The sequence below is a fragment of the Macrobrachium nipponense genome, chromosome 18 (assembly GCF_015104395.2).
Source record: "Macrobrachium nipponense isolate FS-2020 chromosome 18, ASM1510439v2, whole genome shotgun sequence".
In the NCBI taxonomy this organism is placed as follows: Eukaryota; Metazoa; Arthropoda; class Malacostraca; order Decapoda; family Palaemonidae; genus Macrobrachium; species Macrobrachium nipponense.
This window is the reverse complement of record NC_087211.1, coordinates 67,666,409-67,686,408: the sequence shown is the minus strand read 5'-3', so window position 1 is coordinate 67,686,408 and position 20,000 is coordinate 67,666,409.

The following is a 20,000-nucleotide window of genomic DNA, read 5'->3' as shown; positions in this document are numbered from 1 at the left end:
CTGGAGTTGGAGGTCTCTCTCTCTCTCTCTCTCTCTCTCTCTTCTCCTCCTCTCTCTCGTGTGGTTTACCACTTTTTTTTTCTTTTAGCCATATTTCATTTACTTTTACATCGTAAACATGGCGTGTGTATTGTTTTTATTGTTCGTCCTCCTTTCAGTGGGGTTTGATTGACTTTATTCCTTTACACACGTGTTATATATATATATATACTATATATATATATATATATATATATATATATATATATATATATATATATATATATATATATATATATATATATATATATATATATATCATATATATATATATATATATATATATATATATATATATATATAATATATATATATATATATATATATATATATATAAATATATATATATATATATATATATATATATATATATATATATTAAGTTATTATATAAAATGTATTAGTTCATTAAGTGATTTAATTTATTATTAACTTATTTATATTTATTTGCTTACGCCTATTTCATTTTACATGGCGTCAATTTATTTTCCATGTTAGTGTTTACTTTTTTTTCTTGTTGGGCGGGCGGGGGAGGCGTCCGGTTGATTCATGGCTCGATTCCTTTTCACAAAAAAAAGAATATTTATTCAAATTCATTCCTTCCTGTAAGCAAATTGTGATAGGAAAAGGTTCAGAATATTTTTTCTTTTTCCCCTTTATGTTCTTGAGTTTTGCTTAGCTTATTAAAAAATAGCATATGTAGCTATCATAATTAAATTTATAAAAGTTTATCAGCTAGTTTTGTACTACAAATACTATACACCTTCGGAAGTGAAGTAAGTAAACATCATGAGAGAGACAGTTTATGCGTTTCAGACAAACGTATACTGAAAAAAAAGTCCAGGTGACAAAATAAAATCTACGAAAAAATATAAATTACTTAAAACAATATTCGGTAAAAAAAAAAAAAAAAAAAAGAACTACAAAACATTTAGCAATAACTTCGTAGTGCTGAAGAATTATACCCTAAGTTTTTTCGTGTGATTATTTTCTATCGTACTCAAGATATTTAATATCCACTATCAAAGTAAAGTAATAAACCTGTTAAAATCAATTGTATAAAAAAATCGTTGTTTTAAGTAATGGCAACCACACTTTCACAAAGTTATAATTTCACGATTTTCTGAAAATCGAGCCTGGAAATTGTTTGCCTCTCTCTCTCTCTCTCTCTCTCTCTCTCTCTCTCTCTCTCTATATATATATATATATATATATATATATATATATATATATATATCTATATATATATATATATTTATATATATATACATATATATATGTGTGTTAGAAAAGTCCAGGACTTTCCTTTCATAGCCAAACGCCTTTTACTTCAGCTGTAATGTAAGATGTCTGTGACGTGCCCAAGATACCAAGAGGGAGAAGCACTTAAAGACTTAATGGTTGCAGCAAGTTCACTAAGTCACTCGGCTGTAAGTAAGTCATCAGTAACGTTTATTTGAAATTATTTTTTTTATTTTTATTTTTTTATTTTTTTGCCCCGCCATCATTTATACACGCCAAGACTCTACACCTCCCCCCTCCTTCCCCGCCTCCTTCCCTTCCCCCCCCCCCCCCCCCCCCCCCCCCCCCCCCCCCCCCCCCCCCCCCCCCCCCCCCCACCCCCCCACCCCCTCCCCCCCCCCCCCCCCCCCCCCCCCCCCACCCCCTTCACTCTCAGCCTCCAAATATGACATGAAATAACTCTAATATTTTCAAACTTTACTTTTTGTATGTTTGTTTGTTTGCGCATATTTTATTGTTAGATTAGGTGAGGGGCCGCTTCCATGGACCATCTTCCTTAAGTAATGAAAATATGCTTTCATACACAAATTAACATTTTGCACCTTCATACACATTTTATGCATATAAATTTGGCTTTACGCTTTTATCCACTTGATGTTACAAAATAAACACCTGGTGTACACACACTCTGAAGCAATAGTGTATGAGCACAGTTACGTGCACATATAAATATTCTGAAAAACATATGTAGTATCCCATTAATTTGTTACTATGTATAGTATATATATATATATATATATATATATATATATATATATATATATATATATATATATATATATATATATATAGTATGTATATATATATATATATATATATATATATATATATATATATATATATATATATATATATATATATATATATATGCAGAATTGTCATACTCTCCTCTCAATAAGAAGCTTTGTTTGAATTCAGTCCAGAGCAATTAATATGCATAAGTTTTAATAGCAGTCTGTTTCATGTCACTCAACTTTTAAAAAAAGAATATTTATATTCGCCATCCTCTGACATTTCATTCACGCATATTTTAATAATTTTTAATTTTTATATCTATATGGACTTTTCATTTGCAAAGACCCTAAATTGTATTCGTAATGTTTAATACGAACAAGATTTCCTTAGCTTTATGCTCCCAAAACTTGAATTTGGCTACTTTCCTATTTTCCATTCCGAGATATAACCACAAATTTGTAATTTATCCTAACATTTATTTCATAATTTAAAAATAGAACACTACTGTACTGCAAAACCTTTCTATATACCTGCTACTTGAAATCAGTATTTTTGAAAACTGAACGAATCTTTTATAACTTATATAAAGAAAACGAGTGATACGTCATTCATTTTAACAGTTTCTGTTGCATTAGTTAAAGAAATTGTCGTCATTATACATATTCAAGACACGAGCGTCGCTTCACTCTGCTTTGAATGGAAAAGGCTGTGCTGAATGCAATCGGGGAAAATGTATTCGCAACAATAAAGTTTAGGATAATGAGCGGTTCGAAATCTTCCCATTATGCGTTGCATTTTCATTCGCATAATTGTCCCATTAAGAGAAGGGTCCTTTTGCCTCTCAGCGCAAGATTAGAACTTGCTGTGGTAAATGGCATCGTTGTTAGACATTTGAAGAAATATGATTAAATATCGAAGAATTCTGTTTGGGAATATGGCGTCGATATTGAGAGACAGTCGGATCACGCCTTACGTTATATTATTGCGTTAGATCAAAACCTCCCCAATGCTCCCTTTCTGTAACTGCAATCACCCTCTTTCCCTCTTCAGCAAGAATGCACCCCTTCACTTTTGCAAGTCCCCAATCAATATATGTTTATTTGTTTTGGTTCCTGTTTCAGAATCGACTACATTTTTTCTATTCCCTTCCCACCGCCTCCTTCCCTTCTTTAATCTATGATCTTCCATATAGTATTACACATTACCATAAAGGTTATTACATGACTTAATTTGACTCATGTTATTTCTGTATCCTAATGTATAACCTGGCTCTCATCATCTGTCTTCCTGCCCCTTCTCTGTCTGTCCGTCGGTCTACGAGTATTACGGTCTTCCTAATATGAACACGAATTTCGTACCTATCCCTCTCTCTCCCCCCCCCCCCCCCTCTCTCTCTCTCTCTCTCTCTCTCTCTCTCTATTTTCTTAGACACAAAGTTTCCTCTCTGTCTTGACCCATCTCCATTAAAAAGCATCACTCAAGGATGCACTAGCAATCACCTAGCAACAAGAGAAGCATCCCCAGGCATCAAGTGGCGAACCAAAATCTCAGACTTACTTTTGCCTAAAAATGAGAATTTGCTCTCGTTTGTTTGTTTGTTTGTTTGCATAGTGTTGTTACGTTGCATGGTCATTCAGTGGTTATTCAGCAACGGGACCAACGGCTTTACGTGACTTTCGGACCACGTCGAGAGTGAACTTCTATCACCAGAAATACATATATCTCACACCTCAATGGAATGCCCGAGAATCGAACTCGCGGCCACCGAGGTGGCGGGCCAAGACCATACCGATCACGCCACTGAAGCTCGTACAAAAATATAATGTCAAATATAGCGTTGTTTCACCAACGGAAATTATATTTTTCTTACATTTTCATTCTAATAAATAAATCATAAATAACCTATCCTAAAATACCTGTATCTCTAACTGAACGCGAAACACCTTTTTCAGACCTTTTTACGTTTATCCATTGACCTTTCCAACCAGCCAAACAACAACAACAACAACAAAGTATTTTATAGGCTTACTCCCCGAGTAAGCGAAACTATCATAACGGTTATTCCTCCTTCAGAAGTTACGGTGGTTTGAAATTTCATTTAGAAAAAGTTCTCACCACAATTCTCTGAAAGATTGTGCTATTATCCAATTGTGGTTCAGTGCCGTCAGTGTACCTCATATGGAGCATTGTATACATTACTTAAGGTTCTTTGCAGCGTCCCTTCGGCCTCTAGCTGCAGATTCTTTGATTCCTTTTACTGCACCACTGTTCATATTCTGCTTCACCCATTTTACTTTCCACCCTCTCCTAACAAATGTTTCATAGTGCAACTGCGAGGTTTTCTGTCTGTTACACCATTCAAACCTTTTTTTCTCTTAGGTTCCCTTTCAGCGCTGAATGACCTCATAGGTCACAGCCCCTTCCCTTTGGCCTAAATTTCATAGTCCATCCCTTTCTATTGGAACATTACGATTCAGTTATAATTTGAATTGAGGTGAAGGTACGGTGACGGTGTATATTTCAAATTGAGAGTAGATGCAACGGTAGAGATACATTGGGAGTGATATTTGAAAACACAAAGTTTTTTATTTATTTATTTATTTATTTATTTATTTATTTATTTATTTATTTATTTATTTATTTACTTTCTTTTTTGGAAGGAATGAGTATCAGCGCTGCTTTGTTTTAATCAAGAAAAATCGCCCAGGTTTCCCTCAGCAGAACTTAACAGCGGTCACAGATAATCTCAGTGTTTCAAAACAGAAATCTTTGGAACATTGTACACTGATACAATATGCAACACTTCCTTGAATCAGCGTGCAGGGAAATGTACAAGGTACGAATACATTTGGAATAGAGACGATTATTCAGTGCTAACAGTATATGGTTGTTGCCTGATATCGTGTTAAAATGGTTTCAGTTTTGGTTTTAGTTCCTTGTAAAATCGATGACTTGTCAATAATTCCACTTGAAAAAGACACAGAAAACTGGAGAATTTGTTATATTTTGTTGAGTCGCTCTTGTCCTTTTAAAGGGCTTGCATAAAGTTAGTCTATACTATTTCTAAAAAATAATAAATAAATAAACTCCAACAGCATTGACTGGAAACTTATAAATTGTGTTCGGTAAGTAATTTGCAGTATATTAATCAGCACTTTCCTGTTTTTTTTTTCTTTTTCATGAACATTTTAGAAATGACCGTAACTAAAAGAGAGAAAAATACCGTAAATCACGACAGCTCAGGGCCCTTTGTCTTCGGAATAGTATTCTGCGACAGACAACACCCTCTAGGGAGGAGGACTGCTGGCGGTTTTGGCGCGGAACGTACCTCGTCAATGCATCACTTTCTCTGTCACAGTGAAATCAGCGTCTCGTCGTCTTTGCTGCATTCTGGAATACTTGGAGGCTGCAATTCAGTTCTTTGTATATATACATATATATATATATATATATATATATATATATATATATATATATATATATATGATATATATATATATATATATATATATATATATTATACGTATATATATATATATATATATATATATATATATATATATATATGTATATATATAACATGGGGGAAGAACCCCCAGTATTCATAAGGTAAGCGTGGACACGAAACGGAAGGCAGACCCCCACACCCTATTACACACACAGGCTCTCTCTCTTTCTCTCTCTCTCCAAGGAATCAGGTTCTCCCTCTCTCTCTCTCTCTCTCTCTCTCTCTCTCTTCATTCTAACAGGTAATAAAAATGAGAGAGTTGCATCATAACATAACGTTTATTTACAAGAATAACTAAATCAATTAACTAAGTAATCCAGTCTTACAGTAAAATGTCTTAGTCACCAAAGCAAGTCCACACCCCACTGGGAACTCTGTCCCCTGGTATTCCAGATCCGTCTGTTCAAAGATACAGAACACATCTCGGTAAGTACACACACAAGTTTAAAGACAAAGTTAATAAAATGGAACATCTTACAAGATATCAAACAAGCCATCCCTTTGGCTAAAGTAAAGGTAACACTTACCCATTCCCAACCGGAATATCACTCACTGATAAATAAAAACACTTTGGCATCTGCCATCATGGCTTTGCCTTCCTCCCCCGAATGTCTGTGCAAGTCTTCCCATAGACTTGGCTAGTGATACATTATGAATAGAAGAGGCGCACACGCACATACGAATGCACACTTCGACAACGCCTCGCGGTTCTAGCTGCATCTAGTTTCACAAAGGCACTTGAGAAGAGTTCATAAACTGTCGTACATTGACTTACTGAATTAAGCACTTTTATCTCACGCCATCCCCTAGAATCTCATTGATCAGCTACTCTCAGGTCGTTACCTCTGCACTGTTCTCCACATTCCATAGGTCACAGAGAACGTACGTACAATATATTATTAATCAAAATCCCTAGGCCTTACAGATTGCTCGGCCTCGCACAAATGCTAGCTCCCGCCTAGCAAAATTGCTTATAACACAAAACACTGGCCGGCTTAAAATAAAATAAGTAAAACTGCACGTCTCTGGCATTATAAAATAAAGTCTTATCACGCTTTAATCTCCCAATAACACAAGACACATTTTCTCTCATATTTTCTGCATTAGGATTCTTGAATATCCCTCTTCGCTTGTCTGCAAGTAGCTGAACAGACAGCAACAGGCTATAGCAGGCTGTAGCAACTGTAGGAAGACGGAATGCCTCCCTCATCGTAGAAGACTCCTCACGGCTTCTTGTAGATCCCCAAAAAACACGCTGTAGAATTCTCTCGATCACCCATCATGGAAATACTTGTAATCACCCTGGGGTAAAATAACAGCAACCTCTCGGCTGGTGGACGTCTTGCTGGTGTCGGGGAACGACTTTTTCCTTTGGGTGTGTGTTAGTATGTCAGTCAAGTCACTGGTCAATCCAAGAAAATTAACCCAGACATACTACTTCTATCAAACAATGATCTCAAAAAGTCAGAAATACTAACTGAACGTCTCCCAATTAACTCCCTTAAATATGACTACTAAAATGATAAGTCATTATCACAACTCTCTAAGAAAAAAAAACATCAAGTTCTCCAACTCAATTCTCCAAACTCGCACATCAGCATACACACAACTCAGAAATCACAGCAACTCCACGGAATTCTGCACTCACATTTCGAACTCGAATGTGCTCACAAGAGAAAAAAAAAAGAAGACAAAATCGTAATAAGCCCAAGAAAGAAAAGAAAGTATCTCGTAACACCCAGACCCAAAAATGTTCTCGCAATGCTCTGATATTACAGCAACTCACAAAATCAGCAAAAATCTCCAACTTTTAACAGCAAAAACCCCTTTACTGCTCAATAATTAATTACAATGAGACTTAATGTCAAACTCCCATTACGTAAGTAACAACCCTAGAAAAATTACATCTCCCGGTAAAATCAAATCTCCCATCCAAAAAAGAAAATGCTACTTAAGCTCAATCCCCAAATCATATCTCTCATAGGAAAAGGAAGAAAAACAATAAAAAAAAGGATAATCACAAGAAGATTTCCCCAGACACAAAATACATAATACATGTATAATATGCATAACTCCCGCGTATTTCCCAAGAAATGCTCCATGTAAAGTTATGGAATTTGCCAGAAAGCAAACTTCCACACATGCGCTTTCGTGAAATGCTATAGCCACATTTCCAGATATTGTAAAAATTCTGATCTGTCACCATCAGAATAAAAGAATCAGCACACGCTCAGCACACGGCTCATCACATCGCTTGTCAGCAGAAAAATCGCCTGCGGACGCATGCTCAAACAACAGCGCAAAAATTGTCTAGTCAGACACATAAGTTTGGAAACTCATGATTCTCAAGAAAAAAAAAAGGTCTAACTGACCATTTTCACAGAATTAACTCCAGGATATGACTAATGTGTTCAAAAATTTGTCTCGAAGACTTATTCTCTCAACATGACTTTGTCCCAAATTATATTTCTCCAAGAATAACACACTTGTGAACATAAAAAATGCACACACATCTCAAAATGACTCTTAATACAGTAATGCCATTCGCCTCTAAATAGACACGAAATAAAAAAAAAGAACCTCAGAAATCTCCTCTTGACTCAAAAAAAACTCCATAACCACAAAAAAAAAAGGGTCACCCGCCCAAGATTAATACCAACTCCATTATGAGACACCATATTAATAATAACACCACTCCGGTTATAAAAATATTTCCTCCATTTGGTTAATAACCAACCCCCTTATATTATTCTCTTATTTCTCTAATAGCCACATGTCAGTAAAAAAAAAAAGACACCACTCCAGGAATAGAGAATAATCACCTCCATTTCGGCAAATACAAAATATTTACCTCTATTTCCCCAAAACCTCCATGTGGAACAAAACAAGGCTCCAAAAAATATATCTCCAAAAAATGTGCACTCAAGGCAACTAACTCACATACTCACAAATATTGCCCCATAATCTCCAAATATGTGTCTCCATTTGCAACAAAGATGGCTGCAAAATAATTGAACTAAACATAGCTCATATCACATTGGCAAATATCAAAAATGGCCAAAAATATATATCTCCCATATATTATATTTCAAATATAACGCCTAATATATACCTCCAATTATCTCTCCAAAATAATATATCTCAATTATAACTCCAATTCTCCAGAGAATAACTTAATGTTATAGTAAAAACTATAAAAACTCACTACATTTAGCATAACTGCTAAAAAAGGGCAAAAACTCGGCAAATAAAACTGTCTAGAAAATTCTAGAAAAAACCACCAACGTGCCACAACTCATTATAACAGAACTCCAAATTCACAGTGTCTAAGCAAAGACTTCTCCATATGCACTACGACATAAGCCATTAGAAAACTTAACCAAGTTTCCTATCTCTCACAAAGTTGTCACAAATACAACAAGGGTATTGTGCAAGAAAACTCACAATTTCTGGAACACCAATATCCAGAGAAAAAATGTAGGGCCATTACGTATGCATTCAAAACTATGCAAAAAATTCTCCCATATATTTCTCTATAGCATCAAATAGCTAAAACACCAACACCTTCCCGAACAATGACTCTAAGTCACGAACTGAGACATTAAAAAATATCCACACCAACTGGAGAGAAAAAATAAACTCAAATTCACCCATGGTAAAAAAAAAAACTTGTGTCAGCGATGGCTAATTTCCAAAAAAGGAGAAAAGAAAAAATCTACGGCACCATTAACTATCTCCCGTAACTCACTAGATGTCAAGCAATTTCTGCTGAACACATAAAAAAGAAAAAAAAAACTAAAATAATGTGTTGTTAGTTCCTCCCATATTCAAAAAAGATTTCACCTCCCTTGACAGCATTACGGCACCCACGTATTAGTACATAAAAAATCAGTATCAGAAATATCATTATCACAAAAATCACCAAAAAAATTGCTATCATCAAAATCATCAGTATCAGTACAAAAAACATCACCAATGTTAATGCTTGTCCATTCTCCAAAAATTCAGCACAAAATTCAGCAAAATTCCACACAATTCACCAAAATTCAGTCAGATTCATCAAGATTCAGCAAAACTCATCCCCATGAATCACTGAAAATATTCTAGAAAGTTACAAAAACTCAACAAATAATTAACACAAGACTTCTCCCATTAATTCATTGTAATAATTATCCCTGAATAATTATCTGTAATAATTATTGACTAATCTCCCATGAAATATCTCAAATCTCTCGCAAAACAATTCTCCCGTAATGATAATTATAACTTAAGTAAACCTCCCGTGACACATACTCAAGTATAATAATTAATAATAATAATAATAATAATAATAACTCTTCATAGCAATAATTCTCTTGCAAAAAAAAAATAAAAATTTCAAGTAAAAGTGAAATTCAAAATAGCTTACACTAGTATTGCTGAATCTTATGGTATACCACCATTTCCACATGCAACCCCATGACATAACACCATTGCCACACAACACAGATACAACACCAATCATCGGCATTTCAAAGTAATCTCTCCAACACAATAAAAAAATAATCTGTGTATCCCCCTTATATTTGTGTCTTTCAAGGCACAACGAAACATATAACACATCCCGTGCATGTTAACTACTTTTCCCACCCTCATTCACGGAAAAGAAAAAATCTCTTTTTATTTCCTTTTCTCTTCCTCCAAGAGAGAAAAAAAAATCTCTTTTCTAAAAAAAAGACTCCACGGGCATTTCACTTCATCAACTAATCAATCAGCTGATGTCTTAGCATTCAATGTCAAGGCCAAATCCATCTCCCAACACAAAGAAAAAAAAAGGAAAAGGGGGAGTTCACCCACACTGAGAAAAAAAAATTTCTCCCCCCCATGAGAACAACCCCTCAGTCGAGCGGCAGAACAGCCCGAGGCATTCACAGCAGTATCCCCCATCTCCCCTTGAACAGTGTCTGAGGACCCCTACCCCCAAGTATAAACTAGTGCCCATCCCCTGCACTATCTCTCGAGTGAGGCTAGTGGTACCCATGCAACTACCCTCCCAAGGATGCCCGTACCCTCGCAATGCAAGGCGCCTCTCTGCAGAAATGTGCTGAGCCCGTAAAATTGTTGGCCGCTCTGTGTCACTAAGCCAGATATGATTATCCAAGCACAGTTCACATGCATAGAAAATACACTCCTATGTTTAAACAAAGACGAATGCATACGTCTATTACAAACACGTGCAAATAAAGAAAACACGTCACTATGGGCAAAGACAAGAAAAATTGTTGACTCTTGAACCAATCCCATAACACTGAAATATTTAAACAAAAACTCACTCCTTCAAAAACAAATAGTTTAACACTCACCACTCCATGGGTGGGAAAAAAGAACTCGAAATTCTTCGTAAAACGCGGCAGTGATATATGTATTAAACACAACACCCGCACGGGTACTCGGAACACTCTCGTCATTGCACAAGCAAAAGTCACACTGGTGCGCTCACTGCTTCTGGCTGACTCCATGGGAAAAAATGCTGAGTCCCATAAAAAATCCTACCTCCTTTAGCACAGTTAACAGACAGATATTTTCTCATTTTCTCACTAAGTAACTGAAAACTAAACAGTTTAACGATTTTCCACAATCCCACAAAGCTTTGTCGTTCGAAAACTGATCGCTAAGTCACGACCCCTTTTATTTTCTAAACTGGCCACCCATCTCTTCATTGGCGTTCCTAGGCATAGAAAAGAAAAAACTTTATATCCCATCTCTTAACCGCTGACACCACTATAACATGGGGGGAAGAACCCAGTATTCATAAGGTAAGCATGGACACGAAACGGAAGGCAGACCCCCACACCCTATTACACACACAGCTCTCTCTCTCTCTCTCCAAGAATCACCCTCTCTCTCTCTCTCCCCTCTCTCTCTTCATTTTCTAAAACAGGTAATGAAAATGCGAGAGTTGCATCATAACAAAACGTTTATTTACAAGAATCACTAAATCAATTAACTAAGTAATCCAGTCTTACAGTACAATGTCTTAGTCACCAATGCAAGTCCACACCCCACTGGGAACTCTGTCCCGGTATTCCAGATCCGGCTGTTCAAAGATACGAAAAAATCATCGGTAAGTACACACACAAGTTTTAAAGACAAAGTTAATAAAATGGAACATCTTACAAGATCTCAAACAAAGCCATCCCTTTGGCTAAAGTAAAGGTAACACTTACCCATTCCCAACCGGAATATCACTCACTGATAAATAAAAACACTTGGCATCTGCCATCATGGCTTTGCCTTCCTCCCCCGAATGTCTGTGCAAGTCTTCATAGCCCATAGACTTGGCTAGTGATACATTATGAATAGAAGAGGCGCACACGCACATACGAATGCACACTTCGACAACGCCTCGCGGTTCTAGCTGCATCTAGTTTCACAAAGGCACTTGAGAAAGAGTCATAAACTGTCGTACATTGACTTACTGAATTAAGCACTTTATCTCACGCCATCCCCTAGAAATCTCATTTGATCAGCTACTCTCAGGTCGTTACCTCAGCACTGTTCTCCACATTCCATAGGTCACAGAGAACGTACGTACAATATATTATTTTAATCAAAATCCCTAGGCCAATTAAATATACATATATACATATATGTATGATATTATATATATATATATATATGTATATATATATACATATATATATATATATATACTATATTAGATATATATATATATATATATATTATGAATAACTTGATCACGAAGTATATAAAACGTGATGCTATGTATAAATAAAGGTTTTTTTGCCACGAAGGAAAAAAATGAAAAAACGAGTTGGCCGAGTACTTTCGGTCCTATTCGGACCCTTTACTGAGGCATACTGGTTTTACAAAGAACACCATAGTCAAAAGAAGGCTTAATATACAAACTGACACTACCAAATTAGCCATAAGGGCGATTTTTCACTCTACAGAGAGGAGGAGGAGTCATAGGCTAGCCACACCTTGAAGGATACCCGCGGTAAACAAGTGATTCTTCCAGAAAAAACAGTACATTTTGAAAACAACACGGGAGCATATACAATTTAATATCATGAATTTTTACACAAACTTTCCCAACAAAAAATTATTATTAATGAAAAGACGAAAGAAAATATAAATATATATATATCGAGCAAGAGAAAGAGGGAGAGAAACTATCGAACCAGAGAGAGAGAGAGAGAGAGAGAGAGAGAGAGAGAGAAAGAGAGAGAGAGAAAGACAGAGAGAGAGAGAGAGAGAGAGAGAGAAAAGACAGAGAGAGAGAGAGAGAGAGAGAGAATTAATAACTATATACATGTGGGACTAATTTATTAGTTGTTCATTTATTTTGAGGTCCTTCATAAACATCTTACAAATATATGGGTCCAAATGGTACATTCCCAGACTAAGATTTAGGTTGTTTTTATTAGTGATTTGTATAATTGCCGATTCCAGTAAATTTCTTGAAACATAATCATTAGATCTAGCAATTACCGAGGCATCACCCAATTAATACAATGAGATTTTTCACTCAGATGGATAAACAGTGCATTTGAAGTCTGGGCTGTTCTAACTGAATACATATATGCTGCTTACCCGAACACATAAATTCTTACTAGTCTGACCAACGTAAAACGATGGGCAATCCTTACAAGGAATTTTGTAAATGATGTTGTTATTGTTACGGGACTATTTCTTAATTAGCATATACTTTAATGGTATGTTATAAGAGAACACTACATTAACATTAAATGATTTAAATATTGATTTTATGGTTTCAAATCCACGAAAATAAGGTAAGCTAAGTACATTTTTAGGGATTTCTTTTTCATTAATAGCAACATTATAAAACTTTTTATGAGCTTTTTGATAACAAATCAATTAAATGAGGTGGGTAGCAGAGATCGTTTCCTATCTTTTTTATGTATTCTATTTCTTGGTCCAGGTATTGTGGACTCGTGATACGCAAAGCGCGTAGGAACATAGAAGAAAAAATTGAAATTTTAATATTAAGATGGTGGCCAGAATAAAAATGTACTATGTTAAATTATTTGTGGGTGGTTTTCTATAAATACTGAATTTGCATTGGAAAGATTCTCTATGTATTAATACATCTAGGAAAGGGATGACATTGTTATTTTCAATTTCAACAGTGAATTTTATGGATGGCACTAAATTATTCAATTTAGACAGTAAATCATTTACATCGATACCACTAGGTAAGACTACTAAGATATCATCGACATACGGTACCATTTTAAGGGGATAAGTGTGATATTCGGGAGGTGTTGTCTCTCAAAAAATTCCATATATAAGTTTGAAAGGAGAGGTGATAAAGGGTTACCCATGGCCATACCAAATATTTGTTGGTAATATTCTCCATTAAAAATAAATCTGCAATCACAAATACACAACTTAATTAAGGAAATTATGTGACTAACGACATAGGCAATTCATGCAGTACAAGCTCATTACTTAAATATTCTAGCACAGAGTCAATAGGGACTTTTGTAAACAAAGAACATACATCAAAACTGACAAAAATATCGCTAGGGTTTAGTACAATGTTATTTAATTTCTATACAAGATCAAGAGAATTCCGGATGTGTGAATTAGATACAGTTCCTAGTAGCGGGGATAACAGTTTAGTAAGATATTTAGATAGTTTATAAGCAATTGACCCTACAGTACTAATAATTGGGCGTCGGTTTGTTTTCCTTATGAGTTTTGACTAGGCCATATAAATAAGGTAATGAGGGACACTTTACAGTTAACTGACACAAAAGTTCTTTTTTATCTTTCAGAATTTGTTTGATATTGATATTAAAGTTTTTTATTACTTGGTCCAACGATTTTTTGCAAGTTTTTTGTAAGTTATTTCATCCTCAAGTAAAGTATGCATGTGTGATATGTAGTCAGTTTGTCAAGAAACCACTAAACTATTGGATTTATCAGCCTTGGTAATGTGTAAGCTATTATCATTCTTCAATTCTTTTAAACTTTTCCTGTAGCGAGCGGGGAAGTTATCTTCATGGTAGGCATGCGTAGCACTATATGTCATGCCTTTGTAAATGTCTATGATTTTGTGGTATATCACAGTATTTTCAACTTATATAAAGATGTCGCTATTGATAAAGCTGAGGGTTTGTTACAAATGAAGAAAGACAGCCCAAAGCCTAATGCGCGCACTGCATTATCACTTATTTGTTTGCTCGATAAATTCACCACACAATCACTTCTAGCATTTTTGGTCCAATCACTGGCGTTGATAAGGTGTTTAATTTTTTTCTTTCCAGTTTTCTAATCAAAGTGTCTGTAGTTCTACGAAGTTTTCCATAAATTTCTTGCCTTAATGCGTGTTTCCAATCAGCGGAATCGAATAGTTTGAAGTTACGTCGGGCTTTTTCAGTTCTTTAAATTTCTCCTTTTCCTCCATTTTCGCGGCAGCAATGTGACGTTTTAATATGAGTGATGAAAACCTCATTAAAAGGATGTTGATCGTATCTTCTTATGCGGTATGGGTAGCAATGATTGGGTAAACACCTTGTTCCGCCAGGCATTTTTCAGGAATTTCAGGTGAATTCTGGTAGAGTGCGCTGCTTGTAAAGACTTGGAGAAAGAGGTGACGAAACAGCTCAACAGTGGGAACAGGAAAGCAAAAGTAAACGTGGCCTCATGATGAATAACTTGATCACGAAGTATATAAAACGTGATGCTATGTATAAATAAAGGTTTTTTTTTGCCACGAAGGAAAAAAATGAAAAAAACGAGTTGGCCGAGTACTTTCGGTCCTATTCGGACCCTTTACTGAGGCATACTGGTTTTACAAAGAACACCATAGTCAAAAGAAGGCTTAATATACAAACTGACACTACCAAATTAGCCATAAGGGCGATTTTCCACTCTACAGAGAGGAGGAGGAGTCATAGGCTAGCCACACCTTGAAGGATACCCGCGGTAAACAAGTGATTCTTCCAGAAAAACAGTACATTTGAAAAACAACACGGGAGCATATACAATTTAATATCATGAATTTTTACACAAACTTTCCCAACAAAAAATTATTATTAATGAAAAGACGAAAGAAAATATAAATATATATATATATCGAGCAAGAGAAAGAGGAGAGAAACTATCGAACCAGAGAGAGAGAGAGAGAGAGAGCGAGAGAGAGAGAGAAGACAGAGAGAGAGAGAGAGAGATGAGAGAGACGAGAGAGAGAGAGAGAGAGAGAGAGAGAGAGAGAGAGAGAGAGAGAGAGAGAGAGAGAGAGAGAGAGAGAGAGAAATTAATAACTATATACATGTGGACTAATTTATTAGTTGTTCATTTATTTTGAGGTCCTTCATAAACATCTTACAAATATATGGGTCCAAATGGTACATTCCCAGACTAAGATTTAGGTTGTTTTTATTAGTGATTTGTATAATTGCCGATTCCAGTAAATTTCTTGAAACATAATCATTAGATCTAGCAATTACCGAGGCATCACCCCAATTAATACAATGAGATTTTTCACTCAGATGGATAAACAGTGCATTTGAAGTCTGGGCTGTTCTAACTGAATACATATGCTGCTTAACCCGAACACATAAATTCTTACTAGTCTGACCAACGTAAAACGATGGGCAATCCTTACAAGGGAATTTGTAAATGATGTTGTTATTTGTTACGGGACTATTCTAATTAGCATATCTTTAATGGTATTGTTATAAGAGAACACTACATTAACATTAAATGATTTAAATATTGATTTTATGGTTTCAAATCCACGAAAATAAGGTAAGCTAAGTACATTTTTAGGTTTCTTTTTCATTAATAGCAACCATTATAAAACTTTTTATGAGCTTTTTGATAACATAAATCAATTAAATGAGGTGGGTAGCAGAGACGTTTCCTATCTTTTTTATGTATTCTATTTCTTGGTCCAGGTATTGTGGACTCGTGATACGCAAAGCGCGTAGGAACATAGAAGAAAAATTGAAATTTTAATATTAAGATGGTGGCCAGAATAAAAATGTACATATGTTAAATTATTTGTGGGTTTTTCTATAAATACTGAATTTTGCATTGGAAAGATTCTCTATGTATTAATACATCTAGGAAAGGGATGACATTGTTATTTTCAATTTCAACAGTGAATTTTATGGATGGCACTAAATTATTCAATTTAGACAGTAAATCATTTACATCGATACCACTAGTAAGACTACTAAGATATCATCGACATATCGTACCATTTTTTTAAGGGGATAAGTGTGATATTCGGGAGGTGTTGTCTCTCAACAAGTCCCTATTGACTCTGTGCTAGAATATTTAAGTAATGAGCTTGTACTGCATGAATTGCCTATGTCGTTAGTCACATAATTTCCTTAATTAAGTTGTGTATTTGTGATTGCAGATTTATTTTTAATGGAGAATATTACCAACAAATATTTGGTATGGCCATGGGTTAACCCTTTATCACCTCTCCTTTCAAACTATAATATGGAAAAATTTTTTGAGAAGACAACACCTCCCGAATATCACACTTATCCCTTAAAATGGTACCGATATGTCGATGATATCTTAGTAGTCTTACCTAGTGGTATCGATGTAAATGATTTACTGTCTAAATTGAATAATTTAGTGCCATCCATAAAATCACTGTTGAAATTGAAAATAACAATGTCATCCCTTTCCTAGATGTATTAATACATAGAGAATCTTTCCAATGCAAATTCAGTATTTATAGAAAACCCACAAATAATTTAACATATGTACATTTTTATTCTGGCCACCATCTTAATATTAAAATTTCAATTTTTTCTTCTATGTTCCTACGCGCTTTGCGTATCACGAGTCCACAATACCTGGACCAAGAAATAGAATACATAAAAAAGATAGGAAACGATCTCTGCTACCCACCTCATTTAATTGATTTATGTTATCAAAAAGCTCATAAAAAGTTTTATAATGTTGCTATTAATGAAAAAGAAATCCCTAAAAATGTACTTAGCTTACCTTATTTTCGTGGATTTGAAACCATAAAATCAATATTTAAATCATTTAATGTTAATGTAGTGTCTCTTATAACAATACCATTAAAGATATGCTAATTAAAAGTAGTCCCGTAAACAAATACAACATCATTTACAAAATTCCTTGTAAGGATTGCCATCGTTTTACGTTGGTCAGACTAGTAAGAATTTATGTGTTCGGGTTAAGCAGCATATGTATTCAGTTAGAACAGCCCAGACTTCAAATGCACTGTTTATCCATCTGAGTGAAAAATCTCATTGTATTAATTGGGGTGATGCCTCGGTAATTGCTAGATCTAATGATTATGTTTCAAGAAATTTACTGGAATCGGCAATTATACAAATCACTAATAAAAACAACCTAAATCTTAGTCTGGGAATGTACCATTTGGACCCATATATTTGTAAGATGTTTATGAAGGACCTCAAAATAAATGAACAACTAATAAATTAGTCCCACATGTCTATAGTTATTAATTTCTCTCTCTCTCTGTCTCTCTCTTGCTTTCTCTTCTCTCTCTCTCTCGCTCTCTCTCTCTCTCGTCTCTCTCTCTCTCTTTGTCTCATCTCTCTCTCTCTCTCTCTCTGTTCGATAGTTTCTCTCCCTCTTTCTCTTGCTCGATATATATATATATTTATATTTTCTTTCGTCTTTTCATTAATAATAATTTTTTGTTGGGAAAGTTTGTGTAAAAAATTCATGATATTAAATTGTATATGCTCCCGTGTTGTTTTCAAAATGTACTGTTTTTCTGGAAGAATCACTTGTTTACCGCGGGTATCCTTCAAGGTGTGGCTAGCAAGCCTATGACTCCTCCTCCTCTCTGTAGAGTGAAAATCGCCCTTATGGCTAATTTGGTAGTGTCAGTTTGTATATTAAGCCTTCTTTTGACTATGGTTGTTCTTTGTAAAACCAGTATGCCTCAGTAAAGGGTCCGAATAGGACCGAAAGTACTCGGCCAAAAAAACCCCCCTCGTTTTTTTCATTTTTTTCCTTCGTGGCAAAAAAACCTTTATTTATCATAGCATCACGTTTATATACTTCGTGATCAAGTTATTCATCATGAGGGCCACGTTTACTTTTGCTTTCCTGTTCCACTGTTGAGCTGTTTCGTCACCTCTTTCTCCAAGTCTTTACAAGCAGCGCACTCTACCAGAATTCACCTGAAATTCCTGAAAAATGCCTGGCGGAACAAGTGTTACCCAAATCATTGCTACCATACCGCATAAGAAGATACGATCAACATCCTTTTGAATGAGTTTTCATCACTCACTATTAAAACGTCACATTGCTGCCGCGAAAATGGAGGAAAAGGAGAAATTTAAGAACTGGAAAAAGCCCGACGTAACTTCAACTATTCGATTCCCACTGATTGGAAACACGCATTAAGGCAAGAAATTTATGGAAAACTTCGTAGAACTACAGACACTTTGATTAGAAAACTGGAAAGAAAAAATTAAAACAACCTTATCAACGCCAGTGATTGGACCAAAAATGCTAGAAGTGATTGTGTGGTGAATTTATCGAGCAAACAAATAAGTGATAATGCAGTGCGCGCATTAGGCTTTGGGCTGTCTTTCTTCATTTGTAACAAACCCTCAGCTTTATCAATAGCGACATCTTTATATAAGTTTGAAAAATACTGTGATATACCACAAAATCATTTAGACATTATCAAAGGCATGACATATAGTGCTACGCATGCCTACCATGAAGATAACTTCCCCGCTCGCTACAGGAAAAGTTTAAAAGAATTGAAGAATGATAATAGCTTACACATTACCAAGGCTGATAAATCCAATAGTTTAGTGGTTCTTACAAAACTGACTACATATCACGCATGCATACTTTACTTGAGGATGAAATAACTTACAAAAAACTTGCAAAAAATCCGTTGGACCAAGTAATAAAAAACTTTAATATCAATATCAAACAAATTCTGAAAGATAAAAAGAACTTTTGTGTCAGTTAACTGTAAAGTGTCCCTCATTACCTTCTTATTTATATGGCCTAGTCAAAACTCATAAGGAAAACAAACCTATGCGCCCAATTATTAGTACTGTAGGGTCAATTGCTTATAAACTATCTAAATATCTTACTAAACTGTTATCCCCGCTACTAGGAACTGTATCTAATTCACACTCCGGAATTCTCTTGATCTTGTAGAGAAATTAAATAACATTGTACTAAACCCTAGCGATATTTTTGTCAGTTTTGATGTATGTTCTTTGTTTACAAAAGTCCCTATTGACTCTGTGCTAGAATATTTAAGTAATGAGCTTGTACTGCATGAATTGCCTATGTCCGTTAGTCACATAATTTCCTTAATTAAGTTGTGTATTTGTGATTGCAGATTTATTTTTTTAATGGAGAATATTACCAACAAATATTTGGT